Source organism: Lepisma saccharinum, chromosome 14 (assembly GCF_977018435.1).
Source record: "Lepisma saccharinum chromosome 14, izLepSacc3.1, whole genome shotgun sequence".
NCBI lineage: Eukaryota > Metazoa > Arthropoda > Insecta > Zygentoma > Lepismatidae > Lepisma > Lepisma saccharinum.
Window position 1 is genome coordinate 22,109,372 of NC_139242.1, and position 18,467 is coordinate 22,127,838.

Consider the following 18,467-nt stretch of genomic DNA (forward strand, 5'->3'; position numbering starts at 1 on the left):
ATTTATGTAATAATAATGTTACTGTGTACTCTTCTTTTTTAAAAAAAAGATAATGAACATCTCTTTGTTCTACATAATTTTGCCGAATATTAGTTGCGTTCATTCATGATGGATGCGGTAAGCGCAGTTTAAAATTACTTACTTGAAATTTTGATATTTCATATTTCAGCGGTGCACAATTTAATGGTTATATCCTATTAATTTCAAAGGTTCTCTGTCTTTGAAATTAATAGGATATAACTATTAAATTGTGCACTGCAGAAATACAAAATTTCATGTAAGTAATTAGTTCTGTAATTTTATAAATCAGAACACGTTGTATTTATGATCATTCAAAACTTCCATCCATATTCAAACAACTTGCCAAAAAGAAAAACTAACCAAAGTAGTATAAAATTGTGACTCCCACCCCAACTCTGATTTCTTGACCAAACGACTACAAAAAGTTGAAAAACTCACTTTCTCTCCCCGTTCCGTGCCTCATTTATTACGCTGACGACGTTTCACGGGCGCAAAAAGGCAGTGATGAGTGAAAGATGAGCTCTCATCCCCTCATCCTCTCATCTTTCTCATTCTCTTTTTATTCTCTCATCTTCCTCTCATCCTCCTCTCATCCTCCCATCTTTCTCTTATCCTCTCATTTTTTTATTTTCTTATTTTCTTATTTTTTGAAAGATGAGTGCATCTTATCGTAATTTTCCAAGTCTGGGACCAAATATTTATATATCATGACCTACGTAAACCTCTTTTCTCATTCTCTCATTCTCTTATTTTTTGAAGGATGAGTGCACTTTATCGTAATTTTTCAAGTTTGGGACCAAATGTTTATATATCGTGATCTTCGTAAACCTCTCTTCTCATCCTCTTATTCTCTCATCCTCTCATTCTCTCATTCTCTCTACCTTTAGAATATTGTCGTCAACATTAGAGATGAAGTTGGAGTGCTGGAATCAACGGGGGGGCAAATGTTTATATATAGTGACCTTCGTAAACCTCTCTCTCGGGGGGAAGGATGTGGCATATACACACGCGCGCGCTCTCATCTTCTCATTTTCTTATTCTCTTATTCTCTCATTCTCTTATTTTCTCATCTTCTTATTTTTTGAAAGATGAGTGCACCTTATCGTAATTTTCCAAGTCCGGGACCAAATATTTATATATCGTGATCTTCGTAAACCTCTCTCTCGGGGAACGATGTGCCCCCCCCCCCCCCCACACACACACACACACACACACACACACACACACACACACACACACACACACACACACACACACACACACACACACACACACACACACACACACACACACACACACACCCCCACCCCCCCCCATGGTTTGTAAGTGTGAAAATTTGGGGAACATGACAAATTTCCGCCTTTTGGGAACTCTCTTATTTTGAGGGTTTTTAAGATTTCTGGACTTCCATGGGATTCAGAAATGACACTAGATGGTGAGAATGAGCTGAAAAAGTTAAATTTTCATCAAAATCAATAACCTGAATTTTCCCCCTATTTCGGGGAACTAACCTGGAACATATGCGCATTTCGGGAAACTCTGAATGTGTGTGAAAATGTTATCCGCCAAACGGGGATATTAAACCTATTTGGGGAACTTTGTGTCATTTGAAGATGCACACAAGTTCCTCACATCACATAAAGGTCCCCATTATTAAGATGATGTAAAGCAACGTCGTGCACACAGCAGTCTATGTATGAAATTCGTCCAGAATTTGTATTTTAGGAAGTGAAAATAGTTTTAGGAGTGTATATAAGTAAATTTTATGCCAATGTAGCAAGTCAGTAACAAAGAGAATCGAGTATGAGAGCTGGCACTCAGCCCCTAATGTGAAAATCGTACGTCGCCTCTGGTCCCCAAAATGAAACCCACGAACTAACGCAGCTCTCTACTGTTAACAAGTGAAGGAAGCATTGCGCGTAAGTAACCGTCGATGTTGCTCGCGTCGGTGGAACGCCGAAATTTGTTCTGCTCCGTGCTTGGTGTGGTGTTTGGATGTTTTTTTGGCTGTAAATTTTTTTAGGCGATTAGCAACAATTGAAGTGCAATTAAAAGCACACCACGCCTCGTAGATATAATTTACGAGTTCGTCTGATTTATTCTTATTTTATTAACATAAACAGTTCAGAACTGGTATTCTAAAATAAATATATTGGCGCGTAATGTGCGTGAATTTGGTGTGAAGAAGCAGGCTTGTTGAATATACGTGTGTGTTGGGTCTCTCTTATCGCACAACAGTAGAGCAATTTTGTGTTCTGACGTCAGACGAGGGATGACTATGTTGTTAGGTTAGATCAATTAGATTTGGTTCTATTAGTTTAAATACACTAAAAAATATTATTTATGCTAAGATAACCAAACATAGCTAGCTTAACCTAACAACCTAGGTATTTGGCTTAACAATAACACCATTCTAAGGTTACGTCATAAACCAAGGATGCTCTACTGTTGTGCGACAAGGGAAACAAACCCGGATGTATGTGTATGTGGATATAATCTGCCAAACGGGGACATTGTAATTTAGAAATGCACACAAGTTCCCCACTTAACATGAAGATTACGTTTGAGTGAATTTAAGTCAGTGTACACACACACAACAATAATCGAATTTATGCGGAGTATCACATGAATGATTTGAGCATTTGAATTGCATCATTTCCTCTGAATTAAAAACCAAGCAGCAGGCACAAATCCAGGAATGTGTGATTTAAACTGCTAAATGAGGATTTTTATTGTAACGAGTGAATTCTGGTTGTTCAACGTCAGTTTCATGGGCCCATTTTAAGGTCTTACACGGGAACGCGGAAATTAGTGAAATGGAATATAACTGCCGAATAAAAACCCATTTTATTTTATTTAACGAGAATTAAGTATTAAGCTGAATTAAAAAATTTTGGATAATTATAATCTGTCCAATGCAAGTGCCAAATATGAAAAGATTGGCTGATTGATTTTCTTTATTTCTTGTGCCTTTTGGCTAATTTCCGAAAATGGGAATGGGTTATGATATGATGAAATTGATGAGTGGATACTTACAAACATCCATGTCCAGACAGGATTCGAATCCAGTGGCTATCAAAATTAAAAATTAGTCCCTTTTCTAAAATTCCTGCACACCGTACCTGATAGTAATGTGCACATTGTTATACACTTCTCGATAATATAATATATATATATATATAAATACGTTGATACCTAGGGGCGGTACTAGGGAATTTTCTACCGCACCTCCATCAGCACTCCCTTTTCAAAAATTATTTTCAACCTAATGAAATGTTATGCTACTGAAACTTTGAGTTTACAATGTTAGGTATTGCATTAATACCTCAATTACGTATGGTATTTAACAGGCAATCTATTGGTCCTGAAAGTAGAATCCTGTAGTGGTCGCGATCTATGCAAATATCAGCGGCTGTTGTCTCTCATCACCATGGTTTTTAAGAATTTTATTTTTACTTTTGTTTATTCCTGCGGCGTTTTCGATAACTGCCTACAGCTCAGAATGAGTTGATTCACGTTTTAATCTTTTTAGCGTGTTTTTGATAAAAGAGTTTTATTTTCAGACTACTTATTCTTCCTCTACTCTCAAAATCACACTGCAGCAACAAAACATTTTTGTTGCTTCAGTAAATCACCAGCTTATACCAGGGAAATTAACGGGAGTTGTATCGAGCGTGTTTATTATTTTTCGTTATCGTTAATGCACACTTCTATGTAAGATAAGATAAAATTTATTTCATCCATGAATCACTTATTTGCGTATACAGGCAGTGATATCGGACATGTCAGTTTGTTGGATCAACATACAAGTAAATGTCGGTCACTTTCTTGACATGCTATTCTGAGGATTCATGATCCTTGTCAAGTATTTACTACATAGTCCATTTTTTTAAAATAAAGAACCTGATATCTCACAATGACCATTGTCCAAATTTGATGATACCAGTCACATTTCTTATTTGTATTTTTGTTATATAGCTTTGCCTCGCTGCATCTGTATGCTAATTGTGTCAATAAGGATGAATTATGATAGATAAAATTGGTAAATTGACGCTCGTAAAGACACGACACCGAACCTTACACTACCAGTAGCTACATTGGGCTATATTGTATATCATTCACTAACACACATTTTACTTTAATTTAATAAGAATTTATGGAACTCAGTTTCATTAAAAATACGTACAATTTAACCTGTTGTTTCATTCATTTCGAGAAGTTTTCAATTTTCATAATGGACAAATATGTTACGAAAGCACAAACGTAGACATAAATATTATCATATGTAGACGGCAATGTTTTAATAAATAAGGTGAGTAGTCACAATCACATATTCTAATACAGAGAAGGTAATATGCTTAAAGACTCTATGCGATTTAGATTTAAAATTTCGCCTTTTATGTTGGCATTTTCATCATCTCAATTTCTGTGTAAAACGCATTAAAATCTGTGTTTCCAGATGACAGTTCGACTCAGTACAATTGATTCAATATACTGCAACACTCTGCATAACAACAGTTGTTTTCATTCAATATAATGGGTATGTACGGAATGCCTTTGGACACCACGGTTCTGAACTGGCGGGTAATGTGCGTGCCTTTGTTGTTGTGCAAAGAGAAAGAGAGGGGCGCGTGCAGTATTGTTAACATCACGTGACGGAAAACAGCTGAGCGGCTGGCGCGGGAAGAGCTTTCGTCTCTCGCTCTGTTCGTACACACATTCGTACACACAAGTGGCATTTGTGCTGCCACCTGGAATGCATTTCTGGAACTAATTCACACACCGTTGGACACACTGTTTTTGATGAATTTACGACATTCGGGGTAGTTCTCAGAGTGAGCTGAAAATTGAACCAGAGCATTATTTCATCATTTTCTAACGATTTTTGGGTCAAATCCTTCCGGGGACCTGAGGCAAGTTCCTCAGTGTGAATTTGGTTCCCCGAATTGTGAGTGTGTAGTTTAACTTTGTTCCCCGAAATCGGAAATCTGCCAACGCACACACACACACACACACACACACACGCACACGCACACACACACACACACACGCTCGCGCACGCGGGCATATGTATTGTAACACAAACAAACAAACAAATAATAATTGTTGTTTTTTAGGATGCCTGGCCCCTATAACCTCGCCAGAGGTGCATGTGGTGGCGGCGAAATCATCACGAGTTTAGATTTGTACTGCGAATGTTGTCAAAAATTTAATCAATGTTGTTTATTCTCAATGCTAGAATCTTACATAGATTATTCTCTAAAAACGAAAATCGATAATCCTATGCCAAGCCCCCCCCCCCCCCCCCAAGGCATTCAGGCAATTTCTAATGTTCGCGTGGATAGCGATGCTTGGTAGAATTTTTCCTGTCCCACTGTGGAGCAATTGTGTTTCGTCGCCCAATGTAACATTTTCATCACGGACCAAACTATCCACAGCAACCCCTCCCCGAACCCATTCACCTTGCATCCTCTTTCGCCCGAAGAGATTCTATTTTTTTTCAGCTTTCCCACGGTTCTGAATGAAGAATCCATCACATCCCCGATAACAATAGAATCAGAGAGGGATGTGGCGGAAGCAAACACAGCAGCATCTTCCGCTTTTTGAGTTTTATACTGGGAATCGTTTGTTTCACACACCACACCCTGACGGGGCGTGGAATAGAGGCCGAGGGGAAATGATCGACAATACATACATGGGTGGAACTATCAACGTCCCGTTTATTGTTATTTGTCCCCCACAGGATATTGTGCGCATCACAAAATCTTTTGTTGAAAAAAATATAACATGAGTAAATCAGTTAACAAGGGTTTTTATTTGCTAGGACATTGACTATAGCACTCATTGTGTTTTCACCAAAGAGAGTCGCGTGGAGTAGGAAGGAGAGAAGGAGAAAAAAGGAGAGGAGTTCCTATATAACCTACCAGTTTTTTGTACGTCATTATCATAGTGAACGTCAATCGTGGCAGTTCAGTATTTTTTAATTTGTTTGTCTGGCAGTATACATATATATCATCGTGGAAGTTTTAGTGAGCTACAAGTTTTATTTTGAAGTTTCTCTATCTCTCTTGAAAGGTGAACGTCAATCGTGGCAGTTCAGTATTCTTAATTGTTTATCTAGCAGTATACATATATATCATCGTGGAAGTTTTAGTGAGCTACAAGTTTTTATTTTGAAGTCTCTCTCTCTATCTCTGTTGAAAGGTAAGTTTTTATTTTTTCATGATATATTAATATTTTTTGTTTTGCGTCTGACACACACATATTCAAAGGAGTCATAAAAAATTGACACACACTTACATGTCGTATATTTTTAACCCCCTACAACAGTGCACACACACATACATACATACATACATACATACATACTGTTCGCGTCTAATATATATGTGGAAGGAAAAAATATCTAGCATTTTTCAACTTTTTTTTCCTTCTGTTTCAGTGCGCTTTCCACTACCATCACCACAACCCCCCCCAAAAAATTTCTCTGTATATATATATATAAATAACAGAGAGAAAAAATGGAATCGCAACCAGGTCCCTCCGGTCTTTGCGAGAAAGTGGCATGTCGCAACTGTGGAATTTTAATTTCTAAACCTAACATTGCTAGGCATTTGAAAAAATGTCGTTTACTGGATCATGATGTCCTAGTCCCGCCGGCAAAGAAATCTCGCACTGATGGGCATGAATGCGGTGCTTTGAATAAAAGTGCACGCATCATGACCTATAAATCTGGAAGCGACGAAAAATATGACTCGAACATCTTCCTCGACAATGTGAAATCTCTGGTAGTCGATAAATTACGTGATTGCCTCGTCAATGTTGCAATTAAAATTCATCTCGTCTTGACCCTGCTGTATGAGAAAGTTGTCTCGTCCGAGTCAAGTACTTTTAGCTTTTACGTAGGGTGTGAAGCCTTACACGATGACAATAACGAGAATCTTGACGAGATAGTGACACGGCTATTTGAGCACCTGACACAAAAACAAGAAGAGTTTGAAGGTAGAGGAAGTGGGTGGAGTCTTTGCGGTCACAACCACATGTTAGAACTTCGAGTCTGCAATTTCAAACCATTACGCAGCACTCAAAAAAAAACAAAAAAACAAAAAAAGCAAAATGCAGTGTTGAACATACAAAGTAATGATCAGAAGAGTTTCCTATGGTCTGTCATCGCCGCATTACACCCGTCTAATAATAATAACCCCCAACGCCTGTCCAATTACAGAGGATATGAGGGGATATACGAGAATATGATGAGAGGAATTTCCTATCCTGTGCCCCTGAATAAGATCAATCAATTTGAAAAAAACTATAGAGAGGAAAAAGGAAAAGATATCAATATTTCTGTTTTTGGGGTTGACGATTGCGACAATATTCGTGTGTTAAGACCTGCTAGAAGCCAGAATAATGTAATTCGACTCTTGCTTGTAGATGGCCGTTACAGTTTGATACGGAATTTCTCAGGATTAGTAGGAAGACAGATCAGCAAGAATCGCGATAAGATCGAAATTTGCGATCGATGTTTGAGAATTTTTCGCGGGGGTAAGAAGATGAGAGAACAGCACAAGTGTTTTGGCTCCGTGAATGCAGAACCCGAAGATGTCATGCCGGAACCCGGAACCAAGATGAAATTTCAGAAACACCAGGCTCTTCTCCACCATCCCGCTGTCCTTTATGCCGACTTTGAAAGCTTCCAAGTTCCCATGACGTCTTGCGACCCTGATCCCTCTACCTCAAGCACGACCCAAATTTTTCACCACGAGCCTTGCAGTTTCTCCATCTACGGAGAAAAATTGAATGATGTCATCTTGTATTGCGGACCCGATGCGGCAAAACATTTTGTTGAGAAGATAGCGGAATGCGCGAGAGAACTTGCACCCAGCCTGAAAGGCTCTTACGTTTCTCCACCTGCTCTCACAACAGAACAACAACAGAGACATGACGCGGCGACAAGATGCGAGGAGTGTAACCAGACTTTCACCGCCGAAAATTACAAGGTCGTCCACCATAACCACCAGAATGGATTATTTCTAAGCACCATCTGTAATTCGTGCAATCTTAAAATTAAGGAGTCGCATTTTGTTGCCGTGTTTCTGCACTACACGGAGAAGTACGACACACATCTCTTCGTCAAAGAGCTCCACAACATAACTTCTCGAATCAGCATCATTCCGAGAACGAGCGAGAAGTATATTACAGTGAGAGTGTGGATCCCTCTCCAAGAAGGAAAAAGTGTGGAAGTGCGAATCCTGGACTCTTACAATTTCCTGTCCTCCAGCCTCGCAAGCCTTGCATCTCAACTTGGCGACGAAGATCTTGTGGCCACCAAGCAAAAATGTTTTTCGGGGAGAGATGAGAATTTGAATCTGTTGCGTCGCAAGGGCGTCTACCCCTACGAGTACGTCAACAATTTCGACAAATTTGACGAGACGGAACTTCCACCCCAGGAGGTATTTTATTCTTCTCTCACGGAGGACGTCTGTTCCGAAGAGTACTACGAACACGCTCGTAGTGTATGGACGGCATTCAAATGCCAAACTTTTCGCGATTATCACGATCTTTATCTGAAATTGGACGTGACACTTCTGATGGATATTTTCGAATCGTTTCGTAAGAGATGCATCACGATATACAAGTTGGATCCTGCGTATTTCTTCACCACGCCGGGATTGACTTGGGAATCGATGATGAAATACACCAAGGTGGAACTGGGCCTCATCGCAGAGAAGGAACAGTATGCTTTCATGGAGAGTGCGATACGCGGTGGCATCGTCCAATGTCCCCGACGCCATGCTCAGGCAAACAATCCTCATACGCCTGGTTACGATGCATCGAAGCCCAACACCTATATTGTCTACTGGGATGTCAACAATCTGTACGGCCACTCCATGTCCCAGTGTCTTCCCATCAGCGACTACGCGTGGATGACCGAAGAGGAACTCTCCTGCGAGGATTTTCTCAACTGGAGCGAAGATAACGAATGGGGCTGTTTCTTGGAAGTGGATCTCGATTATCCCGAAACACTTCACGAGAAACATCATGGATTGGCCCTGGCCCCCTCCAAAAAGAAGCCACCTGGAGGATCGGAGCCAAAACTCATACTAAGCATGGAGAACAAGCGGAATTACGTTCTGCACTACCGACTCCTCCAATTTTACATAAGTCACGGCTTGCAGTTGAAGAAAGTTCATAGAGGATTGAAGTTCCGACAGAGCAAGTGGCTCGAACCGTACATAGCCGAGAACACGCGACGCAGAGCGCAATCGACATCGCCTGCAGACAAGGATCTGTACAAACTGTTCAATAACGCCATCTACGGCAAGACGATGGAGAACGTGCGTAATTACATCGACGCAACGTTGGTCACGGACGAAAAGAAATTTGAAAAGATCGTCGCGTCCCCCTACTTCAAAAACTTCACCATTTTCGACGAGAATCTAGTATTCGTCGAGAGGAACAAGAAGCAGGTGATGCTCAACAAGCCGATTGCCATAGGTGCCACTGTCCTTGAACTATCAAAATTGCACATGTACCAATCGTACTACGATCAGTTTCAACCTTTTTATGGAGATAACATCCAAATATGTTACATTGACACGGATAGCTTCATTTTTCTAATCCAAACACCAAGCCTCGAACATGATCTGACTAAGATGAAGCATCTGTTTGATTTTAGCAACTTACCATCAGGCCATCACTTACATTCGGCAGAAAACAAAATGACGATTGGAAAATACAAAGATGAAGTTGGCGGGGAGTACATCAGCGAATTTGCGGGGCTTCGTGCCAAAATGTACTGTGTAAAGATTACAGAAGAAAAAGAGATCAAGAAGGCGAAGGGGGTGGGAAAAATAAGTACCAGAAAATTTAGCATGCAAGACTACAAAGAATGCCTTTTTCATGGTAAAAGGCAACTCAGCACCGATCATCGCATTGCAAGTAAATTGCATGATTTGTACACGACGCGCGTAACCAAAGTAGCATTGGATGCAACGGACAACAAGTTACGTGTTCTCGATTGTCAAATCCACACGCGAGAGTGGGGGCACTACAATAAAAGCGATAAATGTGACGTGTGTTAACCATAACCCCATAGCCATGAAGTCCGCTGTGTTTTTGAAGAAGAATAGCATACGGAGGAAAAGAATGAAAGAGGGAGCCCTCGGGCGATGAAAAATAAGAGTTGAATTTAATGAGCCTCGGTTTGGAGCGGGCTTAACAACATAATAACAGGTTGCAACTTTTCATCGCCCGAGGGCTCCCTCTTTCATTCTTTTCCTCCGTATGTTTTGAAGAATAGCAAAAAAGCACAATGTGTTAAATAACTAACAAGGACAATGAATCTCTTTGGTTTTCGCAAACAAAGCAAGATGGACACTCCATCACCAAATTCTAATAACCTCTTACCTTCCGTGTTATCTAAACTCAATGGTCTACTAATTGTACATCTTAATAGTATATGGACGGAAATAAATAACGATGTGGGCAAGATGTTTTATGTTTTTAATAACAATTTACATTTCTATGAAATTCCGATCGACGGGAAACTTCAAATCACCGTGAATCCGGAAAACGCAGGCGAAATCAAAATTTCTACCGGCAAGAACATTTTTCGAATGAAGCACGACAAGATACTTTCTAACATTACGTACGATGTGTCTGCAGGAGATTATCTTTACGTGGAACTCCTCGGAGACTACGACAAACTTATTCCTCTCTTCGTAGAATTACGAATCGTCTATCCTATTATAAATAACCGTTAACCAAAAATGCCTAACGACATTTTCGGCAACACCAAGCGTGTAGACCACGCAGAAGAGATTCTCATGTTGGACATTCGAGTTAAGAAGTTGAGGACTGATTTGATCGCTTTGCAGGAAACCTTAAACAAAAGTTTAGAGTCGGAAATCGCTACGCTCCAAACGCAATGTCTCGACCCTATTCTGAAAATCGATTCCGAACTGCAAACGCTGATAAAAAATTATGTCGACGTACCTTCTTACGACAGCGTTCAAAATATACAGTTGAACGTGGATTCGCTTCAAAATGATTTGGCCAAATTACAACAATTTCAATCGAAAAATGAAGATTTGGAAAAATTGAAACTCGAAATCGAAGAACGAACTTCCGCAATAGAAAAGAATTTCTCTGAACTTCAAACCGCCGTGAGCGATATAGACGCAGAACGCTTGCATGTCGTCGTTTCCAAATTACAAGAAGAATTCACCAGCACGTTGGAAGAAATTAAATCCAAGTTGCAGACTTTGGAAGATACAATGACGAACCTACCATCGTCGGACGAACTGCAGGTCATCGGTAAAAGCGTCGCGAACATAAAAATTCAACTGGAGGCTTATCAAGATTTCGAACACATTCAAACCACCATCGCTACGCTTCAGGCGTCTCTGGAGTTGATCAACGAAGAAATTAAAAATATTCACGCCGAAGCAAGTGTGTTGACGAGTATTCAGGACACGTTAAGCACAGTTCAGCAGAAGATCCAATATTTGGAAAATTTGAACGTCGAATCCAATCTTACTCATTTTCATCACGTACTGGACAACATACAGGGTGACTTGGAATCGTTACGAACGAGCGTGCCTTCGAGCGAAGATTTGGAAAAATTGAAAACGGCGGTGACGGCACTATCCGATTCGAGTGACATCAAAAGTTCGTTGAGCGATCTCGAGAGTAAAGTGGCCAATCTCCCTACCTCCAAAGAATTACACGCTTTGAAAAGGAACATATCACGTATGCTGAAACGACTTGAAACGGAAACGACGAACGTGGAACAGATTCGAGACGAACTTGCGTCGCTGGTGTCGACGCTACCCACTTCGCAGAGCGTCGCCGACCTTCACACGCAGTTTACAGAGATGCGAAGCATCGTGAACGATCTTACCGAGAAGAGCTCGAAATTGAATCAAGTCGAGAACCTTCAGAACATTGTGGTCAACATCAGAGATCAAGTTGGAGTGCTGGAATCAACGCAGGAATCAACGCTGGCCTCTTTCGGTGCCAAGTTGCAAGAACTCAACGAAAGCTACAAGCAGTTGAACGTGGAAGTGAAAATCAAACCGTCATTTTCTACCGTAACGGATACCATAGTCGAGCGTTTGGTGCCCGTACAAAACACACTGGGTCAGCTTCACAGCAACCTCGTTAGCATCGATACTAAATTCGCTAAACTGCATTCTCTGCAAGCCATCGAAATCAACAGCGTACCCAATCAACAGAGAATCTCCACGTTCGTCGAAGGTAACAAACTGTACATGTTGCATCCTTATCATCCGTACTACAAGTTTCTCCTCGATGGCACGATTCAGATAAACGAATTTTCGTACTGGTCTCACGGTAGAAAAGCTAGCGTTCCCACCATGACTTTGATATCGAATCGTGGTGCCCAGAAAGCAGGAAATATTCCTCTGGCACGTTGGAACGAAACGCGCAACATATATGAAATACACGAAGACGAAGATCTCACCGTTTTCGACGTGAGTGCCGGCGATAAGCTGATCGTTCAAAACACGAGCGAAGTACCACCCTCTTTGAATCCCATCACGCTTGTGCTTCTCTTCAAACGTAATCTCTAAAAATAATAAAAATGTCTAGGCAAGCTATCGTCCAAGAATTGCATAAACCTGCACGCCGCAACTACAAACGTTTGGCTGTGGTAACCAAGGGAATCGACGACCTCTGGGAAAGTGACCTCGTGGAGATGAGTAGCGGCAAGTTAAAAAACGTACATAAATTGAACAAGGGCAACAAGTACCTCCTCACCGTCATAGACACGTTTTCGAAATTCGCATGGGCTCTACCTTTGAAGGCGAAAACGGGAACATGCGTCACGGAAGCATTCAAGACAATTTTTCGCGAAAGCGGCGGCAGACAACCACGGTTTCTGCACACGGACAAAGGGAAGGAATTTTACAATGCCGTATTCCAAAAGTTTATTCAGAAACACAACGTTCAACATTACTCGACCTTCACTGACGTCAAGGCCAGCATCGTGGAAAGATTCAATCGCACTCTAAAATCGCGCATGTGGTCACGCTTCACGCTTCAGGGAAGCTACAAGTGGGTCACTATTCTTCCGGAACTTGTTAACGACTATAATCACACACGGCACGCAACGATAGGCATGAAGCCAGCTGACGTTACCAAGTCTGACGAGCAACGTTTAATTTCTAGCGTTTACTGTCCAAAATACACGCCCACGACAAAAAAGGCTAAATACAAAATTGGAGAACAGGTGAGGGTCAGTAAATTGAAGCGAACGTTCGACAGGGGTTTCACACGAAACTGGAGCACCGAACTTTTTACCGTGGTTCGAGTTCTACCCGGGAACCGTCACACGTATATAATAAAGGACAGTGGCGGTGAAATTTTATTGGGGCGCTTCTATGAAGAGGAACTCTCTAAAACTAAATACCCCGACACGTACCTTATTGAAAAAGTTTTGCGCAAGAGAGGCAACAAATTTTTGGTGAAATGGCTGGGACTTCCGGAAACAAGTTGGATCGATTCAAACGAAGTGATTCTATGAGTACGTGGAATGTTGTGAAACGTTTACCTAATTCGGAAAGTCAAACGAGAAAAAAAAAGAACGGCGAATTGCTTCCCGACAGCATCCGCTGTCTGATCGTAGGTCCTTCGGGGTGTGGGAAAACGACACTGCTTGTGGACAATTTTCTCCTCGCACCGAATTGGTTAGATTGGAAGAACAGGCACCTGTACGTGTTCTCGAAAAGTTTGGAGCAATCCAAATACCAGCAACTGATGAAACTGTACGATGGTCTGGACATTGCAACGTTCGCCTCGGAAATAAAACCACTTGACGATTGTCGTGAAAATTCAGTCGTTGTGTTCGACGACGCCATCCTGGAAAATCAAAATGAAATTCGCAACTTTTTCACGCAAGGTCGTCACAAAGGAATGGATTGCTTCTACCTAGCTCAAACGTTTTCCAAAATTCCAAAACAGTTAGTACGCGACAATGCTAATTTCATATGTTTGTTTCGTCAAGATCACACCAACCTCAAGCACGCGTACGATGACTACGTAGGCGGGGACATGAACTACAATCAATTTTCGGAAGGCTGCTCTTCTTGCTGGAACGGTGACGATTTCGGATTCGTGACGATCGACATGACGAGGAAACCCAACGACGGAAAATACAGAAACAAAATCAACGACTTTCTAAACGTTGCAACGTTGTGAGAAACGACGTATATAAATAACATCATGAGGAAACGAAAAATTGAAGACGAAAATCTCAAGCTTCGCGATTACCTCGCGAAACGCTTCAAAGGTTGGAAATCCGAGAATCGCGGATTCTACGAAGAGAAGAAACGTCAGGATCAACCTGTGATCGATGCCATCAGCGGTCTAGGTAAAGAAATTAAAAGTGTCACGGAACAAAATAAAAATTTGATTAATGAACTCGTACCGCTCGCAGCTAAAAGTTATGCTGTACCCACGCCCATTTCAAGCATTCCTTCGACGCCGTTCGAACTGAAGGATGCACCGGTACGACGTCGAGCCATTGGTAGCACGTCGTCTTCGGATAAAATCGAGTTGGGACCTTTGGCACGAGACTACCTGAGCACGGGGAAGTTCGACAAGGATGAAGTGTTCGGATTGTATCCCAGCATGGAAACCAACGAAGGCGGCGGTGTGGTGTGGAAGATTGGGAAATCGAAGGTAACCTTCGAAGGCAACGACATTAAAGTCAATTTAGGCGACAAGGATAGTTGGACCAGGTATCCGGGTACGGTGGGACTGTGGGAACTCGTCGCCAAAAAGCAGCCGAAAGATTACACCGACGAAGATTACCAAAGTTACAAGGAAATTCTGATCATGACGGATGCCTTGTACCAGAACAACGACGCCTCGCAGAATAGGGTGAAATCGAGCAGCGGCGAGAAGTACAGGAATCTCATCAAACCGATTTGGAACCAGGTCAAAACGGGCAGCGGCGTCAAACGCTACAACGCGTTACCCAAAGAATTCGTTTGGGTGGACGACGTTAGGAAACTCGTGGACCGATTGTTGGTGATAGCCGGCGAAGAGAATGCAGGCAACCGTAATTTCTACAACGAGAAGGTTGGCATCGTGGACATGATCAGCACGAAACTTTCCAACTTCATCGTGAACGATGACAAGGGCATAGGTTACCTGATCAAAATCATCAACACACTGCCTCCTAAATTTTGGAACGTGGCCGAAGGAAAGGGGCTTGTGAACGACATCATCAACAAGTTACCTTTCGAGATGCATTTACCTGGCTACCAGTACTGCGGACCGGGTACCAAACTCGAGAAAAGATTGGAGAGAGGAGACAAGGGTGTGAATCCGTTGGACGCGGCATGCAAAGATCACGACATCGCCTACAACACCACGCAGACGGATCTGGATGCACGTCACGAAGCAGACAGAAAGTTAGAGCACGCAGCTTTCGAAAGATTCGTCAGCAGAGACGCATCGCTGGGTGAACGGGTCGCCGCACTGGGTACCACCATCGCCATGAACACGAAACAAAAATTGGGGTGGGGTATATAAATAACATACCGTAAAAAATAAACATGTCTCGTATAACTGATTTGCCACCCGAGCTACTATCTAAAATATTCAAAAAGATAGTAAACGGAGATGTTAATAAACTTCTAATCATAGCAAGAACAACGCCGGAATTTCGCATCCCTTGTGAAATGGTTCTCAAGGACCATCTTCGGGAGATCGGCGGCCTGAGGTGCGGTGATCTCAACATTCTGCTTTCGGCCGCGGGGGAGAAATTGAACGATAGGTCGGACGAACTGTACGAGGCAAGGCAGGGAAGAAGACGGTATACTGATGATTGGTACAAGTCTATGCAGGAGACGGAAGATATCACTACGCACATCCTCGCGTTTTCCGAAGCACGAACTTTCTTCCTCTGTTAAAAAAATAATAATATATATACGTGTCAAAAAAACTTGATATATAAATAACACACATCCTGAAAAAAAATAATCTTCGGTATATATAAATAACACACATCGTGAAAAAAACAATTAAATTTCTCTAACACACACACTGAAATTTTTCTCTTCTTCGATATGACAACTGAAAAAATGAGTGATCTCCAAGCATTAAAACAAATGCTAAATTTGTCAGTCGAGTATGTAAAAATTCGGGAATTGGAAGTCTACAAATCTTACACGATAACTTCCGGTTCAATCGTTTCTACCCAGTATGGCCCCAAGGTACGCCTGTTGCTCAACGCACAATACAGTCTATTTTTACCAGATCGATACGCTAACATGTTATCCGACGAGAAGCTATCTATTTTAATCGAGAACAAAACTCGAATCGTGTACAAGGGGACAAAGGAACTTTTTGGCAAGAAAACAAAGCACGTAATAGAATTTGTGTAGCGACTGCGGGGCCGTGAAAAAAAATCTTAGAATATTTATATATAAATAACATACCGTAAAAAAACTACACAAGAAAAAATCTCAGAATATATATAAATAACATACCGCGAAAATAACACATAGAGCATCAACATGAAGCCCAAGGGTGTCGTGTACCAGATACCATATTCGAATCTAAAAAATCTAGGTACCCTCGATGGGTTACTCACCAAGAAACAACGCGAGAAGAAACGTTCTTGCTTGTCGAAAGGACATGGAATGAAATTGCTGCTCAGCACACCTCAATTGAAAAGGTTGCAGCGTTCGCGGAAACAGCAAAAGATCGGAGGTTTCATATTCAGCATCCCGGCCATCCTGGCAGCATTGGGGGCCGTTGGAAGTTTGGCCGGCGGAAGTGCCGCCATTGCGAAAACCGTCATCGACTCGAAGAAGAACAAGGCGGAATTGGAAGAACAGAAACGTCACAACCTGGCCATGGAGAAGAAGGGGAAAGGTATAACCAAAAAACAAAAAAGCAACCTCGATGCTTTGAAGAAATATAAAAAAAAGAAACAGAAGCACTCACCAACCGAGACATTGAATCTCTGATCGAACCGTTACAAATCAAACACTTCAGAGGAGTTTTTATGTCCGACTCGTTACCTTCAAGCGTGAAAAGAAGAGAATGTGGAGTAGTCAACTTGGACGGTCAAGAAAATCCAGGCACGCATTGGATATGTTACCACAAAAATGATAATAAAACATTCGTTTTCGATTCTTTCGGAGGTGTTCCACCTACAAATTTAATTCATTATCTGAAAACGAGCAAAACCTCTATATACTACAACGACGAACGCATTCAAGATTTCGGAGACGTGAACTGCGGTCATCTCTGCCTCTCCGTGCTCGCGTTTCTCTCTAAAATAAATAACCCTACGGTCGAAGATTTCCAGAAAGTACTGTGGAACCTGAAACAGCATCACTAGGATGGGCGTGTTCCATCTCACGAGCGAATCTTCAATCTTGAAACTCACGCTGCACGACGACATTGTCTATCCTAAATCCGTGGCTCTGCGTGCATTCTACAGCATGTACCTCATACCTAATGTTACGCAGCACAACAACAAAATTAGCGTCGGAAGCGAACACATCGTCGTCACGCCAGGACAATACAATCTTTCCACTTTGCAAGCTCAGTTACCCAAAGGCACGTACCTTTCTCAAAATTCGGTCACGCACAGAGTGGAAATCCTGTCGGCGACGGAGACCGTGGACCTGGGCACCATAGGAGAACTTTTAGGTTTCGAGAACAACACAAAACTCGAAGCTGGCATCAAGCACGTGGCAACAAACATTCCTAAATTTTTGGCCATAGAGACTCTGAACGTACACTGCAACGTGGCAGAAGGTATGATCACGAAATCCTCGGACGGATTGTTAGGAAGTCACAAGCAGACGGGAATCATAGCCACTTTCAAACCAAGTTCCGAATTCATGGAACCGATCATCTACACGCCCTCTTCGCCGATCTATTTTCCAGTATGTCGCAACCGCATAGACGACATAGAGTTGGTGGTGACGAACGAGAAAGGAGACGTGGTGGATTTCGCAGGTGCAACAACTACTGCCATCGTGGAGATCAACGTATAATAAATAACCATACATGTAAAATGGAGCAAATCGAAAGTTACGAATTGCAATCTTTCCCTCCCAACCGTCGCACGTTCGCCAATCTCAACGAGGCGAACAGGGAGATCGAATACGACGTGGACGTAGGCGATGGGTTCATTCATCCTCACAGAGCAGACCTCTACCTTCAATTCGACGTGGTGAAGAAAGAAAGCGGAGACGCGTTTCCCGCAGCAGCAAACTTGATACTCGTGGACAACTTCGTGCCTCACCTGTTCTCGCAGGTGGAGGTGAGGAAACACAATACCGTCATCGACAGAATAGACTATCCAGGCATCACGTCGACGGCAGTGGGAACATTGAAATTATCCAAAACAGACGCAGCATACTATCAAGCAGGAGGATTCGAAGCCGGGACCAAAA

General features: G+C 42.0%; 1 protein-coding gene across 4 annotated transcripts in view; it reads left to right on the plus strand.

Moving 5' to 3' along the window:
- The window catches only part of Bap60 (Brahma-associated protein 60), a 49,989-nt gene that overhangs the window by 14,736 nt on the left and 16,786 nt on the right, over positions 1 to 18,467 (plus strand). The gene's annotated exons all lie outside the window — the stretch shown is intronic.